A 14,774-nucleotide genomic window follows, 5' to 3' on the forward strand; every position below is an offset into this window, starting at 1 on the left:
TAAAAGAGAAAGCCAAGAGGTCAGAGGTCAGAGCTAAAATTTCACCCTTCCTCCAGTGGTGGTCCTAGTTCTCCGAAAGAGAGCTACTTCCTGTGTGTATGTCTTTTCATAGTCTTTTTGTTCTGCCTTCTCATTGGTTGTAAACCCAAACACATGACTGCCTCATCACTGCCTGTATGTACATCCCCCAGGTCTTAAAGTTGTGTGTCTCCAATGCTGGCTGTATATCTGAACACACAGAGATCTACCTAGCTCTTCTACCAAGTGCTGGAATTAAAGGCGTGTGCCACCACCGCCACACTCTTGCTATGGGTCTAATAGCTCTGACCCCTGGGCAACTTTATTTATTAACATACAATCAAAATCACATTTCAGTACAATTAGAATACCACCACATTTCCCCTTTTCTATTTTAATAAAAAGAAAAAAAAGCAAAAGGTTATAACTAGCAAAAGAAAAACTATATACAAAAGTACAATAACTATATACAATATATACAAGTAATAAATACCTAAACAATGTCTAGTCCATTTGTATTTGACAAATCAGAGAAAATAATTCCATTATCTATCCTATTTTGGTAAATCCAAAATGTATATATTTCACTTTCTGTCCTAGTTAATCTTCAACTATAACTACCTTCAACTATAACTAAGTAATCTTCAACTATAACTAACTAATCTTCAACTCCCTCAGAGACCCAAGAAGGAAATAATATTACCTAACAAAAATAAAAACAGGAAGTGCATGCAAGCAACTTCCAAAAAATTTGTGAGTTGACAGAAACATCCAACTGCCTGGACAGTCACCTGAGGTTTCTCCACAGTGTTGGGGCATCATCTTCAGCCTATAGGCTTAGTGTATCTGACAGACTCATTTGTGAAGTAGGATGTACACAAGGTCAACAGTTCAACCTCACATTGGGTGAGAGCAGTCCATGTACCAGAAACACCTGAATTCCATTAGTGTCATGTCATGATTCAGAATTTTAAATTCTGGAAATTGTTGATGGTTTTTGAATTCAGCTGTTCATTCTTCTTGGCTGTGTATAAATGGCTTCATCTCAGCATCCCCTTCTTCTCCACATCCCTCTATTAAATGGCAGTCTACTATTGAGAGGCGTGAGCCTGAAGCTGCTGTTCCATTGCACAACAGAAGTCATTGGCCCACTGCCTGTTCAGGTGCTTTTGAAGAAAAGGGCACCGTACTTTTTCTGGATAGCGAAGGCCACTTCAGGGATGGTGCCATATTGTCCTGGCCTCAGAAGATGCCTTTTGATAAAGCTATAACCACACTTGTTTTGGCAAGAATCAGTAGTCCTTTGTTTCGTGTCCTGTCTGTCCATTTTGTCCTGTTGATTCAAGGATACTTTGTTGTCCAGTGGCTAATTTTTGCCACAATGAAAGTTAACTCCATATGCAGTTTCTTCAATGCTCATATTTTCTCTGAAATAGATTGGTACTGCCAGGAGCTGACATGTCTCAAAAAAATCTAAATTATTAAAATATTTTAAATGCCATATTCTGTAGATCTCTGAAGAATTTGAAGATGACCTGTCTAAAATATATCTGCTCAATTTTTAAAACATATCTAATATGACTACAAGTTCTATTGTAATGTTTAATTACTAACTTTCATTTCTTTATATCCTAATAGTTGGTAATAATAACATTCAAGGATCAGAAAATTGCATTACATTGTTAAATGAATGATATAAATACAATTAGAAATATACATATAGCATTTTCTAACAATATCAATTTCAAATTTGTATACAATATAAAACAATCCAATCCAATGTAAAGTATTTAAAACTAGTAATTGTCTTTTTCTTTTCTTTCTTTTCTTTTTTTAACAAGAACCTTAAATCTAATCTCCTTTGCTTAGCCTTTTTCCTAACCCTTGACAACAACTTGTAACCAACCCCCCTAAACAATGAAAATTATCCCAGACCCAAAACCCATTAAAAAGACCAAAAAACCACATGCCCCACACCACCTCTTTGGGAATGTGGGCGTCGTAGTCTTAAAATTGCTTCCTGCTGGGTATGAGCGAAGTTATCTTTATTCTGAAAGAAAAAATTTAGGTTAATTGTCAAATTCTAGGAAAGGTAACTATATCCTTCATTATCCAGTCTGTGTATAATGCCAAAGTTCAAGGTTTATCTCAAGTCCTTATTCAAGTAGTCTTTGAGACTGGATTATCTCAGCTAGTCATCTCAAAATTGCTCTGAGCAACTTGTAGTTCAAAGTTGATCTGCAGATGATGTTTGTCAGCATAGTGATATTATTATTATTGTCCACATGGAATTGTTGTTGTTTTGGGGCCCCATCTTCTTTCTGGAGACTTCAGTTGATGTTAGGCCTGGCCGTGATTTCCTGCAGAAAACTGATAAGAGACTCAAACACAAAGACATATATATGCAGCGAATTGAAGCCTTTTTTCTAGAATTAGTTAGTACTCTATATGATCATTCATATTTTAACAAAGTTTAAAATGTATATATGTATATATATATATTAATCTTGTAAAATTTGATATAAAATTCATACTTTAAGAAAAGTTTAAAGAATCAGAATAGGATCAAAGAGTTGAGATTAGTAATAGAATAGTCCCTTAATTAATTTGGCTTTTGTCCTGTCCCATAGCAGAAGATGGCTCTTTTATTCTGGCATGATACAGGGAGTTTGCATTTTCCTTTTAACAACATGCTTGAGTTTAAAGAAGGAGAGAGCCATTCTCCAACTCCAAAGTCAGCTTTAAATTTTAATTGAACTGGGACTATTAGAAGACCAATAGTGTTAAATCTTTAGAGAAAAGCAGAAACAAACATTTAGGAAGACATAAAATTTTTTAGGTAATATATACCCATATGCCGTTTCACTCTGTTTCCTGGGATAGATGATTTGTCCCTTTTCTTTAGTGTCTCATTTGTCCAGTGTTCTTCAGATTCCTTAACCTTCATTCTCCTAAAAGACAAAAACAAAAACCTTTCCCTAAGACTAATTTTGGGGATGTTCCTTTTTGGCAAGTTATTATCTGATTAAATGAAAAGGCATGTATTACTGGTACAAGTTAATTTAAATTGGATGCCCATGCTGGTTGATGAAATATCACCTCCTCTAATTAAGAGGTTTCTCTTGTTCAAATCAAACCTTTATCAATTTTGATGGTACCCACAGCTATTCTTCTCCTGTAGAAACAAAAGCCAAACCTCGTCCCCAATGTAATACATACCCTGGTTTCCATTCTGAGGTCAGCACATCCTTAAAGTATATAAGCAGATTTAATTCTGTAGTTTTTTCTATTATCCAATGTCTCTCTGCAGCTGTTGTTCTTTTCTCATTGGCATTCAGAAAATTCAAAGTTAATAGAGCATTATGCAGTCTATTTCTAGGGGTTTTTGTTACCCGTTTCTGTTTATTTAGCATATCCTTTAGAGTTCTGTTTGATCTTTCTATAACTGCTTGACCTGTAGGATTATGTGGTATGCCTGTAATATGCTTTATATTGTAATAAGAAAAAAACTGTTTCATTTTAACAGAGACATATGCTGGAGCATTGTCAGTTTTGATTTGTACAGGTATACCCGTGATGGCCATAACTTCTAACAAATGAGTGATTACAGAATCAGCTTTTTCAGAACTCAAAACAGTTGCCTATTGAAATCCTGAATAAGTATCGATGGTGTGGTGTACATATTTCAATTTTCCAAATTCTGCAAAGTGAAACACGTCCATCTGCCAGATTTCATTTCTCTGAGTACCCTTTGGGTTACATCCTGCTGGTAATGGCGTTTGATTGTAGAACGAACAAGTAGGACATTCCTTTACTATTTCTTTGGCTTGTTGCCAGGTTATGGAAAAATCCTTTTTTAAACCTTTACTATTGACATGATGTTTTTTATGAAATTCTGTGGCCTCCAGCACATTTCCTATCAATAATTTATCAATCTCATCATTGCCTTGTGCTAGAGGGCCTGGCAGACCAGTATGGGATCGAATGTGAGTTATATATAAAAGATAACTCCTTTACCTGATTGTATCTTGTAATTGAATAAATAGTGAAGTTAATTCTGAAGCATCAGGGATGAATTCTGCAGTCTCAATATATAATACTACTCTTTCAGTATACTGAGAGTCAGTTACTATGTTGAGAGGTTCTGAAAAATCCATTAATTCCAACAGAATACCATACAATTCTGATTTTTGAACTGAATTATATGGACTTTGAACCACTTTATTTAAATTTTCTGATTTGTAACCTGCCTTTCCTTCTTTGTTGGCATCTGTATAAAGTGTACGAACTCCAGATATGGGTTTTTGCCATACAATTTGAGGCAAGATCCAATCAGCTCTCTATAAGATCAATTCTTTTGCTTTTGGGATATTTGCTGTTAATTTCTCCCAAAAAATCATTGCAAGCTCTTTGCCAAGGTTCACTTTCTGTCCATAATTTTTCAATGTCCTCCTTAGTTAAAGGTATGACAATTTCTGCTGGGTCTATTCCTGCTAATTGACGAAGTCTCAATTTTCCTTTCCAAATCAAGTCAGAGATTTTTTCCACATAGGTTTTTAATTTTTTATTTTGTTTATTTGGTAAAAATATCCATTCCAATATAATATCTTCCCTCTGCATTAATATTCCAGTAGGAGAACACCTAGAAGGTAAAATAACCAAAATGCAATCCAGCATTGGATCAATACGTGCCCTTCATGTACTTTCTTTTCTACCAAGGACAATTCTTTCTCAGTTTCAGGTGATAATTCTCTTGGACTATTTAAGTCCTTGTCACCTTCTAAGGTTTTGAACAAATTAATCAATTCATCATTTTTTACCCCAACAATAGTTCGTAGATGAGAAATACCTCCAAATAATCTTTGAAAGTCATTAAGAGTCTGTAGTCTATCTCTCCTAATTTGCACCTTTTGGGGTCTAATTTTTTGTAGCTCTATTTTATATCCTAAATAATTAATAGAATCTCCTCTTTGTATCTTTTCAGGAGTAATTTGTAATCCCCAGCAAGGCAAAATTTTCTTTACTTCTTCAAACATTCTTTCTAAAGTATCTGCATTCGAGTCAGCTAGTAAAATATCATCCATATAATGATAAATTATAGATTTAGGAAATTTTTTACGTATCACTTCCAATAACTGTTTTACAAAATACTGGCACAGAGTTGGGCTATTCAACATTCCCTGTGGGAGGACCCTCCATTGAAATCTTTTAACCGGTTGAGAATTATTATAAGTAGGCACTGTGAAAGCAAATCTTTCTCTGTCTTTTTCTTGTAAGGGTATTGAAAAGAAACAGTCTTTTAAATCAATAACTATGAGAGGCCATCCTTTTGGTAACAGAGTAGGCAAAGGAATTCCAGATTGTAGAGAGCCCATTGGCTGAATTACTTTGTTAATTGCTCTAAGGTCTGTTACCATTCTCCATTTACCAGATTTCTTTTTAATAACAAATACAGGAGAATTCCGAGGGCTGTTTGATTCTTCAATGTGCTGAACATTTAATTGTTCTTCTACCAGCACTTCTAAAGCCTGGAGTTTCTCTGTTGTTAAAGGCCATTGCTGGACCCATGCAGGCTTGTCTGTTAACCATTTTAAAGGTAGAGCTGTTGGTGTCTTTGGAAGATCATCAGTTGTTGTGCCCTGTTCTTGTATAATATAGATGGATGGTGACCACTCAGTAGAACAATATCTTCTAATATTTCTCTCAGAAACATGTGCTAGTTTATGATTTGCTTCTGAGATTGGAGGGATGTTAATCTGAGTATTCCATTGTTGCAACAAGTCTTGACCCCACAGGTTCATAGCTATGTTAGCCACATATGGTTTTAATTTTCCTCTCTGTCCTTCTGGACCTATACATTCCAGCCATCTTGCACTCTGTTTCACCTGAGATAATGTCCCAATTCCTAACAGTTGAACGTTTACCTCCTGAAGAGGCCAAGTTGGATGCCAAAATTCTGGTGCAATTATGGTAACGTCCGCACCTGTGTCTACCAGACCAGACAACAAAACACCATTTATTTTTATCATTAATTTTGGTCTTTGTTCATTAATAGAAGCTTGCCAAAAAAATTTTCTTTATGTTTTCTCCTGAATTTTCTATTCTCTCTGTTTCATCATCCTGACCAGCATGATTTATTCCAATAGGCATTTGGTTATTTAATTACTCTGAGCAGGGGTTTCCTCTATGGATGCAGGAAAGGTTTGAACTGGATTTGCTATGGGGGCCTGCTATGGGCTATGAGGCCCCTCTGGCAGTTTCCCGAAGACTGAGGCAAAGGATTACCCTGTCATTCCTTTGTTGATCTACATTAGTTTGTCCAGTGTTTTCCCTTACCACAACTTCTGCATATTCCAGAAGAAAGGGGCATTCTGTTCCCATTGTTCCTTGAAGAAACATTGTTTCTAGGAATGACCTGTTTACAGTCCCTTTTCAAATGTCCTTGCTTTCCACATCCAAAACATCTAACATTCCTCAAACCTTTTGAAATTGCTTCTCCTACCCACATATCATCATGCTCATCAAACTCAACATTAACCGTGTCTCTAATCCAGTCTCCCAAAGGTGCAGATCTTGCTTTTAACGGCCTGATTATTCTTTTGCATGCTACATTCGCATTCTCAAAGGCCAAAGATTCAATTATTATCTTACTAGCTTCTGAATCCAAGACCATTCTCTTTACTGCTGAAGCCAGTCTTTGTAAAAAATCTGTGAAATATTCTTTTGGGCCTTGCATAACCTTTGTAAATGACTCAGTTTTTTTCCTGGTTCCTCAACTGTGTCCCATGCATTCAAGGCTAACGTTTGACATAAAATTAGGGTTTGGACATCATATAAACATTGTGTTTGTACTGAAGCATATTGGCCTTCTCCAATAAGCTGGTCCTGGCAAACTTGTATTCCTTTATCCCTCCATTGTTTTTCTATGTTTTTTTGCTTCATCCTTGAACCAAGTAAGAAATTGAAGCCTCTGGCTGGGTTCCAGAACACCTTGTGCAAGGTCCCACCAGTCCTGTGGTACAATTCTATTATGTGTTTACCAAGAGTTTAACATTTGCTTTACATATGGGGAATGCATGCCATAAGATACTATTGCCTCCTTAAACCTTTTTAATCCAACATTTCAATTGGAGCCGAAATATTTTGTGTAGCCATTTGATCAGGCATCTGCTGTATGGTTACAGGATAAATTAAGGGTGACTGTGTGAAAACAGGCTTTCTTTCTCTAACCTTATGATCCAAACTTGAAACAACTTCACTGTTAATTTCCTCTGTCTGAATTTTTACAGGTTTCACAAGTTTTTCTAAAGCTGTTATCCTGGCACTTAAATCGACTATCTTTTTAAACAGTAAAATAAGGATAAGCATAGTGATAAACTGCATAATTCCAACAATACTAATCTTCTCATATAGTTGTTCCATTGTCAGACTGCCTAAAATTTTGAACAAAACCCAATTTTCTTCCAATGTACACATAAAACCCATTTTTTTTTAATGTGGAAAATTTTCTCTTTTAAATAGTTTCCTTTAAAATATCTGATATGTTATGACTTACCAAATCTGCATAGAACAGTAGAAATCCGAGGAAATTTCAAAACAGCCACCTAGTGTCCTAGGTGTGAAGAGAGAGAGAGAGAGAGAGAGAGAGAGAGAGAGAGAGAGAGAGAGAGAACGCACAAGAAAGCATAGCCGGCTAAAGCTTTAATCCAGCCATGTGTTCCCTCTTGAGCCGAGTCAAGGCTTGGCTCTGGCTTCCTTAAGCTCCAACCACATGCATTGGCTTTACAGGCAGGGTCCTGTTCGGCAGGGCAGGCCTGAGTTGTTTGTAGCACCCACTTTAAGCAAGCAGCTCACAGTTAGTCCGGCCTGAGAACAAGAAGACCTAGGCCCGGGCTAGGGAGCCTGCCGCCCTTGCGGGAAACCAGACCTGCCACCAAGCCAAGTGGTTTTTAATGGACTCTTGTCACATTGGGTGCCAGATGTAGATGTAACCAACAGTCTTATTAAATGAGAAACACAGAACCAATGTAAAAGAGAAAGCCAAGAGGTCAGAGCTCAGAGCTAAAATCTCATCCTTTCTCCTGCAGTTGTCCTAGCTCTCCGAAAGAGAGCTACTTCCTGTGTGTATGTCTTTTCATAGTCTTTTTGTTCTGCCTTCTCATTGGTTGTAAACCCAAACACATGACTGCCTCATCACTGCCTGTATGTACATCCCCCAGGTCTTAAAAGCGTGTGTCTCTAATGCTGACTGTATCCCTGAACACACAGAGATCTACCTACCTCTTCTACCAAATGCTGGGATTAAAGGCGTGTGCCACCACCGCCACACTCTTGCTATGGGTCTAATAGCTCTGACCCCTGGGCAACTTTTTTATTAACATACAATCAAAATCACATTTCAGTACAATTAGAATACCACCACAAGGAAGTTTAAGGAAGCTATAGTATCCTATGGCATACATTCTCCAATTGTGAAGCAAATGTTAAACTCCTGGTCAACTTGTAATAGGATTATTCCTCAAGACTGGAAAGAACTAGTAACCACTGTCCTGGAACATGGAGCACAATTGCAGTGGCACATGTGGTACAGAGATGAGGCTAAGACCATAGAAAATCAATGGAAAGCTGGAGTTGAGGAAATGTCCCAGAATCTGCTTCGTGGAGAACGCCAATATCCTGAAATACAAAGACAATGTTTATATGATAAACAAACATTAATTCTATGCCACATGGCAGCCATGAATGCATGGGACATAATTCAGGAAACAGGAAAGAAAATTGGGTCATTCATGAAAGTTACACAGGGCCTGAAAGAATCCTTCATGGATTTCTTACAAAGGCTGTCTTCAGCAGTAAATAGAATGCTCCCAAATTCAGTAGCTAGCCAGATAATAATCAAATCTGTGGCTTTTGAGGATGTGATGCAGCATGCAAAAGAATAATTAGGCAGTTAATGGCAAGATCTGCACATTGGAGGATTGGATCAGGACACAGTTAATGTTGAGTCTCATGACCATGATTATATGTGGATAGGAGAAGCAATTTCAAAACGTTTGAGGAATGTAAGAGGTTTTGGGTGTGGAAAGGAAGGTCATTTGAAAAGGGAATTGCTGTGCATGTTCTGTATGTCCTGTGGGAGCCCATTCTTGGGTTCCTCGTGGCTTTACCCAGCAGGTCCAAATAGAGGATGATTAGGACCACAAGCCTGAGTGCAGGTGTCTGAGAAGATCTGCACTTGGCTGTGCTGGGGGATGGTCTGTATGTCAAGTTGCTCTGATTGGTCAATAAATCCTGATTGGCCATGGCTAGGCAGGAAGTATAGGTGGGACTAACAGAGAGGAGATTAGAAAGAACAGGAAGGCAGGAGGGGACACAGCCAGCTACCACCCTGACAAGCCGCATGTGACGATGCCCTGTAAGCCACGAGCCAAATGGCAAGGCATAGATTTATAGAAATGGGTTAATTTAAGCTATAAGAACAGTTAGCAAGAAGCCTGCCACAGACATACAGTTTATAAAGCAATATAAGTCTCTGTTTTTACTTGGTTGGGTCTGAGAGGCTGTGGGACTGGCAGGTGAGAGAGAATTGTCCTGACTATGAGCAAGGCAGGAAACTCTAGCTACAGGGAATGTAAACAGTGCAATCCTAGAAAGAAAGTTTATTCCAGAAACAACAGGAACAAAATGTCCCTCCCTTCTGGAATATGCAGAAGGTGTGATAAGGGTAAAAAATGGACCAATGAATGTAGATAAACAAGGGACAGACAAGGTAATCCTTTGCCTCTGTCCTCAGGAAACACCCAGAGGGGCCTCATGAGGGCCCCACAGGAAATCTAGTTCAGACCTTTCCTGCCATCATTGACAAAACCCCTACTCAGAGCAATTAAATAACCAAATGCCTATTGGAATAAACTGGGCTGCTCAGGATGATAGAACAGTTGAGACATAGAAAATAAAAACAATAGGAAAAAGTATAAAGCAAATTTTTGGCAAACTTCTATAAATGAACAAACACCAAATTAAAAATACAAATAAATGATGTTTTCTTGGATGGTTTAGTAGACACAGCTGCATACATGACAATGTTGGAACCAGAATTTTGGCATCCAACTTGGCCTCTTCAGGAGCTAAATGTTCAGCTGTTAGGGACTGGAACATTATCTCAAGTGAAACAGAGTGCAAGATGGCTAGAATGCATAGGTCCAGAAGGATAGAGAGGAAAATTGAAGCCATATGTGGCTAACATAGCTATGAATTTATGAGGCCAGTCCTATGACAGCAGTGGAATACTCAGATTAACATTCCTCCAACCTAAGAAACAAATCATAAAATAACACGTTTCTGAGAGAAATATTAGAAGGTATTATTCTAATGGGTGGTCACCAGCCATCCAGATTGTACAAGAACAGGGGGAAACAACTGATGATCTTCTAAAGACACCAACAGCTCTACCTTTAAAATGGTTAACAGACAATCCTGTATGGGTTCAGCAATGGCCTTTAACAATAGATAAACTGCAGGCTTTAGAAGAGCTGGTACAAGAGCAGTTAAATGCTCAGCATATTGAAGAATCAACCAGCCCTTGAAATTCTCCTGTATTTTTTATTATAAAGAAATCTGGTAAATGGAGAATGGTAACAGACCTAAGAGCAACTAACAAAGTAATTCAGCCAATGGGCTCTCTACAATCTGGAATTCCTTTGTCTACTCTGTAACCTAAAGAATGGCCTCTTATAGTTATTGATTTAAAAGTCTGTTTCCTTTCAGTACCCTTACAAGAAAAAGAGAGAAAGATTTGCCTTCATGGTGCCTACTATTAATTCTTGGCCAGTCAAGTGATATCAATGAAGGGTTCTTCCACAGGGAAATTTGAATAGACCAACCCTATGCCAATATTTTGTACAACAGCCATTGGAAGTGATATGTAAAAAATTTTCTAAATCTATAATTTATCATTATATGGATGATATTTTACTAGCTTACTCAAAGGCAGATGCTTTAGAAAAAATGTTTGAATAATTTAAAAAAATTTGCTTTGTTGTTTGTTGCTCCTGAAAAGATACAAAAAGGAAATTCTATTAATTATTTAGGTGATAAAATAGGTCTACAAAAAATTAGATCCCAACAGGTGCAAATTAGGAGAGATTGATTGTGGAATCTTAATAACTTTTGAAGATTATTAAGAGACATTTCCCATCTACAAACTATTGCTAGGGTAAAAAATGATGAACTGACTAATTTGTTCAAAACCTTAGAAGGTGACAAGGACTTAAATAGTCCAAGAGAATTACCACCTGAAGGTGAGAAAGAATTGGCCTAGGTAGAAAAGAGAGTACAGGAGGACACATGAATCACGTTGCTCTAAAGCTGGATTGCATTTTGGTTTTTTACCCTCCAGGCATTCTCCTCCAGGAAAGAATTTTAATGTGGAGGGAAGATATTATATGGGAGTGGATATTTCTACCAAATAAACAGAGTAAAAAATTAAAAACATATGTGAAAATATTTCTGCCTTGATTTTAAAAGGAAAATTGAGACTTTGTCAATTAGCAGAAATAGACCCATCAGAAAATGTTGTGCATTTGACTAACAAGAACTTTAAAAAATTATGGGCAGAAATTGAACCTTGGCAAAGAGCTTGCAATTATTTTTTGGGAAAGATTAACAGCAAATATCCCAAAAGTGATAGAATTGAACTTATAAAGAGAGCTGATTGGATTTTGCCTCACATTGTAGAGAAAACACCCATATCTGGAGCTTGTACATTTTATACAGTTGCAAACAAACAAGGAAAGGCAGGTTACAAATCAGAAAATTTAAATAAAGTGGTTCAAAGTCCTTATAATTCAGTTCAAAAATTGGAACTGTATGCTATTCTGTTGTAATTATTGGATTTTTCAGAAACTCTAAACATAGTTACTGACTCTTAGTATGCTGAAAGAGTGGTACTGCATACTGAGACTGCATTATTTATCCCTGATGAGTCAGAATTAGCTTCACTATTTATTCAGTTACAAGACATAATCAGGAATAGGAAGCATCCCTTATATATAACTCATATCTGATACCTAATGGGTCTGCCAGGCTCTCTAGCACAAGGTAATGGTGAGATTGATCAATAATTGATAGGAAATGTGCTGGAGGCCTCAGAACTTCATAAAAAAAACCATCATGTCAATAGTGAAGGTTTTAAAAAGGATTTTTCCATAACCTGGCAACAAGCCAAGAAAATTGTAAGGAAATGTCTTACTTGTTCCTTTTACAATCAGGCGCCATTACCATCAGGATGTAACCCAAAGGATACTCAGAGGAATGAAATCTGGCAGATGGATGTGTTTTACTTTGCAGAATTTGGAAAGTTGAAATATGTACACCATACCATTGATACTTATTCAGGATTTCAATAGGCAACTGTTTTGAGCTCTGAAAAAGTTGATTCTGTAATTACTTATTTGCTAGAACTTATATATATCATGTGTATACCTGCACAAATTAAAACTGACAATGCTCCAGGATATGTCTCTGGTAAAATGAAACAGTTTTTTGCTTATTACAATATGAAGCATATTACAGGCATACCATATAATCCTACAGGCCAAGCAGTCATAGAAAGATCAAATTGAACTCTAAAGAATATGCTAAGTAAACAAAAAGGGAAACAAACACCAGAAATGATTACATAATTCTCTATTTGAATTTTCTGAATGCCAATGAGAAAAGAACAACAGCTTCAGAGAGACATTGGATAATAGAAAAAAACTACAGAATTAAATCAGCCTATATACTTTAAAGATGTGCTGACCTCAGAATGGAAACTAGAATATATGTTACATTGGGGACAAGATTTTGCTTTTGTTTCTACAGGAGAAGACAAGGTGTGGATACCATCAAAATTGATAAAGGTTCAATTTGAACAAGAGAGGCCTCTTAATTAGAAGAGGTGATAGTTCATCAACCAGCATGACCAGTGTAAGTTTAAACTAACTTATACCACTAACAATTGTTTTTCATTTAATCAGATATAACTTGCCAAAAGGGAACCTCCCCAATCTTAGTCTTGGGGAAGGTTTTTGTTTTTATCTTTCAGGAGAAGGGAGGCTAAAGAATCTCAAGGACAATGGTCAAATGAGACATCTGAAGAAAAAGGACAAATCCTCTAGAAAAAATGTCCTAAGAAAAGGAGTAAATTGGCCTTTTGGTGTATCATTTATAAAATTTCATAAGTCTTAATTAATGTTTGTTTCTGCTCTTCTCTACAGACACTTAACACAAAGGGTCTTCTTGTAGTTCCAGTTCAATTAAAAATTAAAGCTGGCTTTGGAGTTGGAAAATGGTTCTTTCCTTATTTAAATCTAAGCATGTTGTTAAAAGGACAAACTAACATCTTTATTTCATGCTGGAAGAAAAAGCCATCTTCTGATATGGAACAGAAGAAAACAAAACAAAAAAATATGGGAATATTCTATTGCTACTAATCTCAAATCTATGATTCTATTTTGATTCTTTAAAGTTTCCCTAAGGTGTAAATTTTATATCAAAATCGAAAGAGATTAATATATATGTATTTTAAACTTAATATTAATGGTCATACAGAGTACTAACTAATTCAAAAAAAGGCTTCAATTAGCTGCCTATACATATTTTTGTGTTTGAGTCTCTATCAGTTTTCTGCAGGAAATTATGAACAGGTCTAACATGAAATTTGAAGTATCCAGAAAGGTGATGGGGCCCCACAACAACATTCTATGTGGATAATAATAATACCACTAAGCTGACAAACATCACCCACAGATCAGCTTTGGTCTACACACTTCTCAGAACAATTTCGAGATAGCTAGCAGAGATGATCCAGTTTCAGACTACTTGAACAAGGACTTGAGGTAAACCCTGAACTTTGGCCTTATGCAGAGACTGGACAACAAATGATATAGCTACCTTTCCTAAAACTTGAAATTAACCCAAAATTTTTCTTTTCAGAATCCCATATTGAAGCCTTCACCCACAACCAGCAGGAAGCAATTTTAAGAACAAGATGCTTACATTCCCAAAGGGGTGGTGTGGGGCAGGTGGTTTTTGGTGTTTCTATGAGTTTTGGGCTTGGGATAATTTTCATTGTTTAGGAGGGTTGGTTACAAGTTTTTGTTAATGGTCAGGAAAAGGGCTAAGCAAAGGAGATTAGATTTAAGGTTCCTGTTTGAACAATATTATATATATACATAAATGATAGAATAGCGGGTAGACTATTGAATCTACTCTGAAAAGATAAGTAAAGAGAGGATATAGATATGATATAGATAAAAAGTAGAATATTGAATCTACTTCCAAAAGAAAATTACTAGTTTTTTTTTCTTTTTTTTTTTTTTTAAATTTTATATAAGAGATTTCCCAGTCATTTTACATATGAGCCAAGGATTCCCCTGTCCTCCCTCCTGCCACCCACAAGTCTTCTCTGACAATCCACCCCTCATTCCCACCTCCTCCAAGGCAAGTTCTCTCCTAGGGAGTCAGCAGAGCCTGGTATATTCAGTTGAACCAGATCCAATCCCCTCCTCCCTGCACCAAGGCTGAGCAAATTATCTTGGCATAGGCCTGAAGTTCCTAAAAGCTGGCTCATGCACCAAAGAGAGGTCCCAGTCCCACTGCCTGGGGGCCTCATAAACAGTTCAAGCTAATCAACTGTCTCACTTTTCCAGAGGGCCTAGTCCAGTTCCATGGGGGCTCCTCAGCTATTGGTTCACAGTTCATGTGTTTCTGCT

General features: G+C 36.9%; 1 protein-coding gene and 1 long non-coding RNA gene across 2 annotated transcripts in view; one reads left to right on the top strand and one right to left on the bottom strand.

Annotated features, from left to right (window-relative positions):
- Positions 1–14,774, top strand: part of LOC102915364 (solute carrier family 22 member 19-like) — a 334,849-nt gene that overhangs the window by 150,337 nt on the left and 169,738 nt on the right. The gene's annotated exons all lie outside the window — the stretch shown is intronic.
- The window catches only part of LOC143270109 (uncharacterized), a 19,753-nt gene continuing 4,979 nt past the window's right edge, over positions 1–14,774 (bottom strand). The window contains exon 2 of the long non-coding RNA XR_013047054.1: positions 1–2,969. This is a non-coding gene — a long non-coding RNA (uncharacterized LOC143270109). The remainder of the gene's footprint in view (positions 2,970–14,774) is intronic.

The sequence above is a fragment of the Peromyscus maniculatus genome, chromosome 1, assembly GCF_049852395.1.
Source record: "Peromyscus maniculatus bairdii isolate BWxNUB_F1_BW_parent chromosome 1, HU_Pman_BW_mat_3.1, whole genome shotgun sequence".
NCBI lineage: Eukaryota > Metazoa > Chordata > Mammalia > Rodentia > Cricetidae > Peromyscus > Peromyscus maniculatus.